At 40.4% G+C, this 10,265-nt stretch overlaps 1 non-coding gene across 1 annotated transcript; it reads right to left on the minus strand.

Moving 5' to 3' along the window:
• Positions 1 to 9,475: 9,475 nt before the first annotated feature.
• On the minus strand, positions 9,476 to 9,582 carry LOC127109823 (small nucleolar RNA R71). The gene has a single exon (XR_007797073.1). It is a non-coding gene; the product is annotated as a small nucleolar RNA R71 (small nucleolar RNA).
• Positions 9,583 to 10,265: the final 683 nt, after the last annotated feature.

The raw sequence follows: 10,265 nt of genomic DNA on the forward strand, positions 1-10,265 counted from the left end.
TGAGAAACTTCTCAACGAAAGGTTAAGAAGAAAGGGATGGTTGGTTATATCATACTAAAGGTAGCAACGGCTCCTTGTCAAGAGAAATTTTTCAGTGCAAAAAGCAAATGACACTTAGGAAAGGTAAGCAATGAGGGAATTGTCTCCTATGCGAAAGGCATGGGAGTACTTACAAAAGGTAAGCAGATTTAGGAATAGGAATCTTCAAACAAAAGGTTAAGGAGACTTACAAAAGGTAAGAAGATGGGGATAACAAACTTTATGCGAAAGGCACAAAGGGAACTCACAAAAGGTAAGCAAAAAGGGAGTTGTCTCCTATGAAAAAGGCATGGGAGTACTTACAAAAGGTAAGTAACCGTCAAAAAGGTCACAGACATCTGCGCAAGGCAGAACAATCAAACAAGACCTGCTAGGTATAAACCTAGACTCAGGGGATTTGCTATGTGAATATGGGCTTTAGCACACTCTGACAGGTGGGGAACTTTGCAAATAAGAATGAAAACCTCATATCGTCCCTCAGGCACAACGGCGGGGAAGACGTTTGCAAACGATGGATACCCTACCCCGGGACTCACCAAACCTATATCAGGCGTTTAAACAAACGGGAAGCAAAGATCTGACAAAGGTACCCTACTCGTGCGAAAGGCAACGAGGGGGAGCCGTGATTTTGAGCACAAAGCAATGAAATAAACTCACGAAAGGTAAGTTATCTCAATGATCTTCTCCAAGCGAAAGGCGAGGAGGACTGGCACAAGGTTAAAAGAGACTCGGAAGACTCACAAGGGTACTCGCAAAAGGCAACACAAAGGAGAATTAGTTCGGGAAAACCTGCGGGGAATACTGCTCAAGAGTTTCATGATGATATCTTCACTAGGGAGGAAGAATGTCTCAACAGAGGATTCTTTTATACTTCGAGAAAGACTTTCATGTAGTTATGCATATGTATTTTGTCAGGCATAATGCTCCATCTTGATGGAATATGCTACGTATTTCACGATGCAATGGTATGAAACGCAAGATTGCTTATGCAAGATACTGATGCATGGTTAGGATTTTGGTTAGATGATATGATAAGATAGAGAACTCAGGGTACCAATAATCATTGAGTTTGTCAATTAGGATCAATGCTCCCTGTTGAAAGGCTTAGGGGTGTGTTTAGCGTGACTCCCCATTATTCATCTTGAATTTGGAAGTCTCTTACGCACAATGGATCTTGCTCTGAACAACCTCACAAGTACGAAAAAGATCCTCCTTCACTAGTCAGTCATGCCCCAGTCTGTCGGGAATTTGCACGGAATGCCCCAGTCACAAGTTATGAAGTAGCTTTGTCAAAATACTATCTCGATTTGACCTGCCCCAGTGTCTTGGAACTGTATTCTTCTGACCAACTATCTCGGAGAGATTGACATCTTGGGTTCCTGAGGTAGCTTACCCCAGTGCAAGCCTTGAAATAAGCTTGCCTCTGGTTGGCCTATCTCTGAGGAAATGCCTCTGACTAACATTTCTTATAGAGATTCATTGAATCTCGACATAAATTCCTTAGATCAACTTAATCTTGAGAGATTTATCGACGTGATTGCTTCAGATTGATTGAAAATTGAAGTGTCTTGTCTTTCTGCTCAATGAAGTTCTTAGACATTCTGCTTCTTGATATGATCCAATGAAATGGCTTGCCCCTGCTCAACATAGTCTCGGGCGTTATGCACTTGATAGGATCAATCGAAATAGTTTTCCCCTGCTCATCGGAGTCTCAGGCATTTGGTCTTCTGATGCGATCAACTGGAGTGGTTCACCCCTGAATATCTGATCTTTGGAGAGATTCTCCAAATCTCGACATAACTGTCTCAGACTAACTGAATCTTGTTGAAATTTCTCGACGTAACTGTCTCAGGTCGATTGAAAAATGAAACATCTCGTCCTTCTGCTCAACGGAGTTCTCGGACATTCTGCTCCTTGATATAATCACATGAAGTGGTTGGTTGTTGCTCAACGGAGACTCATGCGTCCAACACTTAGTATGATTAATCAAAATAACTTTCCTCTGCTCGACGGAGTCTAAGGCGTTTTTCTCTCTGAGTACGACCAAATCAATATGACTTGTCTCTGCTCAACGGAGTTCTCAGTTATTTTATCTTATGATTCAATCAGTTGAAGTAATTTGCCTTTGCTTAATAAAGTCTTTAGGCACCCTCTATTCTGGTGTAATAATCAAGCTTTCCAATTCATGCTCATTGTGGAAATTCTCTTGATGTCAAATGCTTACTCACGTGTAACACATGTTCATTTTTAGAAATGATAATAGCAATGTCATGTTTATACTGGTTTTGAAGTCCAAGCATGTTCACTAGAATTATGACATACAATGAATGCATCACTGATTAAGAATGTCATATCAATATCATCACAAATGATGAGTGAATCATTAAGGAGTCAATTTCAACACGATCGTACCGACTGTATGCTTTCGAAATAAACCCTACTTCAATTAGGTCTTTTGAGGGTTGTAACATGGTCTGGTTCATGGTTTCAGAAAGAAAGGATATAAGGATCAAACCTATCATAACCCACCTGTTCTTTGTGATGTTCTTCAATCCTACGTTTAGCTATCTCGACACAAACGCTCATCTTCCAAAAGGGATTTTTAAGTAACGGTTAATGAACCAACAAGGTTTTTGGTGTGGCCATCACCCTTCTTTTGTTTGGTTTGGTAGCCACACGAATTTGATCTTGTTAAGGATTTTCTTTTTATTCCTCTCTGTTTCGTTTTTTTCATTTCCCTACTTTTGCTGGATAGGTTCAGATTTACAATCCACAGGGATGCCTTAATTTTTGCCTAAGTCACTCGCTTTCGAGTTTTTGACTTTGAGGACCTTTCTTTTTCTTTTCTTGTTCTCTTTTTTTGTTGAAACAAATCGTGTGACATTTGTCCGTTTGATTGGAAGAGGTTGTGACTGCCTCGTTCCTATGTTGGTGAGGGACAACCATTACGAATTTGGTGTTTCCAAACTCTCTTGAGGGATAAGATGTGGTTGATCCTCGGATAGAACACTCCTCTCTTCTTTGGAATTTGAACGCCTGGTCAAATTAGCTAACGACTACCCTGCCCCAGTTTAAAATTGAGGGTTTTCTATGTATAGAAAGAAACTCCTACTCCTTGACTCGAAGGGGTTAATTAGGGATTATCTTCCTTATAACTCTGGTGTTTGGGATTTGAAACAATGTCTTACGTCATCAGTCGGGTCTTATTCAAAAGCATACGTGCAGTGATCTCATGTTTTTGATTTCATCCTCCTCCTCTTGATTTTGCTCAAACAAAAGTTAGATATTGACGAAATAAAGTATGAGTGAACACGAATGGATTGCTTCAAAAAACATGCATATTCATTTCAAAGTCATTATTATTCAAAAAGAAACGAGTTTATTACAAATGAATGGTACAGATGACAATCAAGAAAATTACACATGAACATGATTGAACAAAACCAGTGACTGCTGGCGTAATTGGCCTTATCTTTGGATCCTCTGACTGGGAATTATAAAGTTGGTAGAAGATACCCTAACAATCTTCAAGGAGATCCTTATAAAATTCTTTCTACAGATGTAGACTCTTCTACCATAGCTTCCCCTTGCACTGATCACGGCATTGCAGATGTGCCCTCATATGGAGGCATGGGATCGTTCACTATGTTCTGGCCTTGCGGTGTGAACACAATGACCTTTGCATCAATCAAGTCTTGCACCTTGTGCTTGAAGATATTACAATTCTCGATCGAGTGCCCTGGCGTCCCAGAGTGATATTCACAATTGATGTTCATGTCATAATCTGGAGGAAGAGGTGTTGGAGGAGCCTTAGCTTCCTTCAGCTGCACCAACGAGCTATTAAGCAACAGAGGTAGAAGTCGAACGTACGACATGGGCACTGGATCAAACTACTTTGGAGGCCTTCTTGGTCCATGTCTTCCTTATTAAGCGAAGTTCGGATACTGGTTCAACATCGGGTTCCTCCGCCTTGGTCGGGGAATAGGAAATGGTCGTTGATAAGGAGCCCTTGGAGGTACAGGATGTGGATGAAATCCATGAGGCTACTCCTGAGGTAGAGTGGGATCAGGCATGTTCACCGGAGTGACCACTTCTAGCATGATAGTTGGCACGGAGTTGCCTTCCTTCCTCATCATTGACTGCAGGATCTCCATGATCAAACTCACCTGAGTCTTCAGCTGGTTAATCTCAACCTTCATCGATTCTTGATTTCTTCGTAGTTCTTCCATGGTAACCTGCGACATTCTTCTAGTTCAAGACAGTTGTCAGGTAATCAGCTTTGATGGAAGTGGTTTTGGTGACAAAGGCCAAGTGATGATGAGTTCATTGGTTTCGAATTTATGAAATGCAATATGATGCATGAATGATGCGTGTATGCAAAAAGTTCTTTTTTTTGTTATTTATTTTATTTTATCATTTCCAGGGAATCTTCGAGATTCGTATATTTTTACAAGAAATCATATGGCATAAAAGTAGAGACAGAAGGTAATTCCCAAACAAAGGGAAACAACACATTTTATTCAACATGAAAGAAACAGCAGGTACATAATACGAATCAACAATTTGCTCAGTGGGCTACAACATGATCGGTCTGAAGCCTCTAAAATACAACCCTACAAATAGAGACAAAGTGAAATACATCCCAAGGAGTGTCATGCAGAAATATAACATCATAAACATCTTCCAGCATCTTGGGCATATCTTCCAAGGCATGAACAGCAAACTGAGTCAAACGGGCATGCTTATCATTCCAGTATTGTGCGTCTTTGACGAGGTTACGCAATAATGTATGATTAGGTCCATCTAGAAGATCCTGCAATAAAGATTCCTTCTAGTCTAGAAGGACTTGAAGATGACGACTCTCCCTTTCCCACTGAGTGACCTCTTGATCGAGCAACTTGGTACTTTCGAAGTTCTTGTGAGCTTGACTCTTCAGCTCCTGGATTTCTTCAAATCTCTTGTCCAAGTCGAACTGATGCTGAGACAGAGAAACTTCTAACTTCTTAGCCCGATCTTGCTCCTCTTTCAGCTCCTTCTGGTAAGTCTCTAGCTGGCTTTGCAACCTCTTGAGCTGGTCCTGGCAGTTGATCTCGGTTTTGCACACCTTGTACTGTGCTGCGGCAAGTTGTTTCTTCTTCACATAAAGGTTGTCGATAGTACCCTTCAAAGCGTCACCTACTTTCTTTCTTTTGTGTTGTTCTTCCTGAATCTCTTGCGGTCTTGGCTGTTCGGTCCCTTTTCTGGTTGAGATTAAACTTCAGGTTCTCTTTCTCCAAGGTGAGCTTACCGAGGTTAGATCGGAGATCAGCATTCTCCTTCTCTAGCGCTTTGATAATCCCCTTGAGTTTGTCAACCTCTGAAATAGGAGCAACAACAGGCTCAGCAGGCTTGATGATCATGGAAGGTTCAGGCGGAAATGGCAATAAAAACTCTTTGACTCTCTCCTTAACCCACTAAGTGTAGCCTTCCTTCGCATTACAGTTCTTTTTCCCAATTCGGCCCTTCCATGATGATGGATATCTCTCCAGGCTTGGATAATCCTCTTTTGGAACTCTGAGTTGTCAACCCCTTCATACAAAACAAACTCCTCTAGAATCTCAAATTTGGCTTGTCTACCATCAGGTAGCCCAACTGCCGCAACGTTATCCTCGGGTTATAGTTAATTCCACCCTTTGTACCTAGAAGGGGTACATTGGGGAAATTACCATAATCCATGATAATCTCAACACCTTCATAAACTCTAGAATACTAGGAGATGTCTTCAGCTATGAGGGACATGATCCTTTGAGACCATTTCAGATTTCCCTCGTTGTCAACAAAAGGACCCTTGTTGGGTAGATGCGAAATAAACCATCTATACAACAGAGGGGTACAGCACACGATAATTCCATTCTTCTTCTCATTCCTCGTGTGGATGGAGTATTATGTGTCAGCAAGAAAAGTAGGAACGGGATTCTGGGCCATGAAAAGATAGATAGAAACCAAGTCAACAAAGTCTTCCATGTTGGGGAACAGTATGATCCCATATATGATCAAAGCAAAGATAGTGTTGAATGCATCCCAACTCTCAACTTCAGCAAATGTAATAGCCTTATCAACCAAAAACTTCAAGGCAAACCCATGGGTCCCACCCTTAGGTTTAAGATTGAGCTTCACCTCCTTCTTCCCTATGTGAAGGATTTCAGCTAGATGTTGAGGCTTAGGAAGTTCCTTTGTATGGACAAAGGGAGCCTGATCCTTGATCTCAATCCCTAGAATATGTGAATATTCCTCCAAAGTAGGATCCAACTGGTAATCCTAGAATGTGAAGCATCTCAAAGGAGGGTCGTAAAACTGCACTAGAGTGTGAAGAGCTGTAATGTTAACCTCGGTGTTAAGCATGCCTAGGAGATTCCCATAGGCATCCTTGAACTTGTCTTTGTTGTTGAAAACCAGGCGAGCTTCCAATCCTCCCAATGTATTCAAAGAAGGTTCTACAAACTTGTAGCTATAAACACCTCTTCTAGTAGGATCAATTCTCTAATGATCACTCAAACAAAAACTTGTCTCTTGAATTCCCTGGAAAGGTACATGCAAAAATTAATTTCAAAATGATGTAATGATATGCAAGCATAATTAATTCAACAGTTCAGTATAATCTAGATATTCTGGATAATCTGGCCATATCACACAATATAATATCAAAGGTCCGGCATGACCTAGACAGTCTGGATAACTCAGTATGGAGGGTCAAAAGTCTGATGTATATAAGAGATCAAGGGTATGAAGGGTCTTGCTTTCCTGCATAAAAAATCCAATAGCCCTCTCACAGGTGTGTACTAGTCCTCAAAGGTGGCCCCTAAAAGGTCTCCCAGAGTCATCGAGTCAAATGAAAATACCACGCCGTAGTGAATTCTCACAGGACAAAAGTACTTTCAAGTGAGTCTAGTCTGGGTGTGGCTCTCGTGACAATCCAATGCACAAAACACATGCCGACACGACTATCCACGAATATATCATGTGTGTGTACTCAAGCTAGGTTGTAGAGCTTCTCTCACATAGTATCATCCCATCCCAACATATATGATAGATAATATCCAGAATACAACATCTGAATATTTAAACCAGTAAAGTAATGCAATAAATCAAATAAATGAAACGAGTAAAGCAATAAAGATAAATGATGACACTGAAATTCACCGTATTTTAGACTCCGATTTCGCATGCATTTTAGTTGTTTTATTGTTATTTTGTTATGTTATTACTATGTTTTTCTTTGTTTTCAGGTTTTCAGTCTAATCAGAGCCTCGATCGAGAAAAGGAGTGAAAATGAGCTAAAAAGCCTAAAAATCAGCATATTGCACTTGTGGCTCCCACTGTGGCTGGCGCCATGGGTCCAGCCATGACGCGTCATAGTCCAAATCCTCCTTAACTGCCACATATCCCACTATCTCCACTTGGGCGCCACAATTTACTCTTATGGTGGGTGCCATGGTGTGGTGGCGGGCGCCACAAGAACAAAGAAGTTTCCCTCCCAAATTCAAACTTAAGGGCATCCTTGTCATTTCCATTATTTTCCTAGCCTATAAATAGAGACTTGATTTCATTTGTTTCAGCATCCAAACTTAGATTAAAACTTAGTTACAATTAGGCATATATTCAGTATTGTAAAAGTGGCAATCGCTTCACATCGGAGTGTTGTCACACTGTGTAATCGAGTCTGTAATCGAGTTTGGAGCACTTTGGCAGGAAGTTAATCCTGCCGCCATTTTCATTTCTGTTTCGCACTTTATTCGACCCTCCGATTGGAGCACGTTTTATTACTTTACCTTTGTCTACTTTACTTTCCCGCACTCGCACTACTTTTATTTATTTCTCGCACTCGCACTACTTTTATTTATTTTCCACACTCGCACTACTTAATTTTATTTCTCGCACTCGCACTACTTTATTTTATTTCTCGCACTCGCACTACTTTTATTTATTTTCCGCACTCGCACTACTTAATTTTATTTCTCGCACTCGCACTACTTTGTTTATTTCTCGCACTCGCACTACTTTATTTACTTTCCGCACTCGCACTACTTTTATTTAAATTAAAATGCACCTTTACTTTACCATGTCTAGCTAAACCTATAAAGGCTAGAATGTAAGGATCATAATTGAACCGATAATCCGTACAATTGTTAGTAGAAACACTTAAGGGCTATTTTGACTTTCAACTTAAGTTTTCCCGCACTTAATTTCCGTTGGGTAAGATCGAAAGTCGTCCAACGTCCTTTTAAACTTAGTTGTTTTTAACTATTTTAAATACAGCGAAAGCGCTTTGTTTAGTTCATTAGGAGTTTTTAACTTAAAAAGAAAAGTGATTTTAAAACTATTTTCGGACGCATTTATAAGTTTAGAGTCTGGTTCGTGAGAACCTCTTTTGGTTAAGAAATCCAGGTCAAAATACTTTTCAACTTAGTCAAGATACTATATTTCTTAAAAATAGGTTTACTACTCTAACGCAATGCGCGCCTTTTTATAAGTGACAATAAGAGGGTTTGATTAGGGAGTACAACTCGGTTCTGAATATGCGAAAGCGACAGTTCCCGTTAAATTGGTTCTTTTCAAAGTAGGAAACATTGCCCATAAGTAATTCTATTAGCAAGTACTTAGATTATTAATTGATTATGTGAATTACATTCAAACTTGTCTTTATTAATTGAATTTTATTTAACACTTTATTTTTTTACTGTGCACTCTAAAAACCCCTATTTCAATTACCTTAGATAAACACCGTAATAATAGATAACGATAAATTGACACTTGGTCTCTGTGGATTCGACAAATCTTTTATATTACTCTGACGCGTTCGTATACTTGCGAAAAGCCCGCATCAAGTTTTTGGCGCCGTTGCCGGGGACCAATTTCGTCAATTTTCGTACCCTGTTGTTATATCGTTTAGACTTAGGTTGTTACCTGTCGGTCCATGCGAAGAACTCGCAGCACCGAAAGCTTAGTAAATCCTCTGGCGGAACCTGCACATTACGCTCGCGTACGTTTACTTTTCCATAGAATTAGGAGAGCTATGGCCGAAGACCAAAATCATAGACCTCTTAAGGATTTCGCCCAACCATCCAACGAAGAACCTAGTTCTAGTATAGTAAACCCAATCATCCTGGCTAATAATTTCGAACTTAAACCCTCCCTGTTGCAACTAGTGCAACAAAGACAATTTGCAGGTCTTGCTACTGAGAACCCAAACCAACATTTAAAAATCTTTCTCCAATTAGCAGACACTTTTAAAACCAATGGAGCTTCTCCTGAGGCAATCTGTTTAAGACTATTCCCTTTCTCCCTAAGAGATAAAGCCCTATCATGGTTAGATTCCCTACCACCCAATTCCATAACAACTTGGGACAACCTTAGAAAAGTATTCCTTGCTAGATACTTTCCCCCAAGTAAGACCGTCGTTCTTCGAAACCATATAACCAGATTTACCCAGAACCAAGGAGAATCGTTATTCGAAGCTTGGGAGAGATATAAAGAGTTGTTAAGAGCATGCCCACATCATGGTTTAGAAAATTGGTTAATCATTCAGACCTTCTATAATGGACTTCACTATAACACTAAGATGGCCATCGACGCTACCGCAGGCGGTGCACTGATGAACAAACCTTACCCTGAAGCTAGTGCCCTCATCAAGGATATGGCTCAAAACCATCAATCATGGGGAGTTGAACGAGCGACAGTTGAGAAGAAGGAAGTCCAAGGAGGAGTACATGAGTTAAGCTCTATAGACATGATGCAAGCTAAAATGGACGCGTTGGCCCTCAAGGTCGAGCATATGTGCATAAACCCGAATACTGCAGCTGCAGTTTCGTCAGATTGTGAGATATGTGGAACCAAAGGACACCAATCTGCAGAATGCAGTCTATTAAACGAAACCAACTCTGAGCAAGTGAACTATGCCAAAGCGAACCCATATTCGAATACCTACAACCCTGGATGGAGGAATCACCCGAACTTCTCCTATAAGAACAATAACCCTATCCAAAATACTGCACCTCCGAGACAACCAGGTTACCAAGCCCCAAGACCAAATCAACCTATGCAACCTATCCCACCAAAGCCAAGCCTTGATAAAACTATGGAAAATTTTATCACTGCTCAAACCCAACAAAACAAAGAGTTCATGAACCAGAACATTCACATTAATTAACTGATTACCCAGTTAGGAACTAAGGTTGACCAAATAGTTA

The sequence above is a fragment of the Lathyrus oleraceus genome, chromosome 7 (assembly GCF_024323335.1).
Source record: "Lathyrus oleraceus cultivar Zhongwan6 chromosome 7, CAAS_Psat_ZW6_1.0, whole genome shotgun sequence".
In the NCBI taxonomy this organism is placed as follows: Eukaryota; Viridiplantae; Streptophyta; class Magnoliopsida; order Fabales; family Fabaceae; genus Lathyrus; species Lathyrus oleraceus.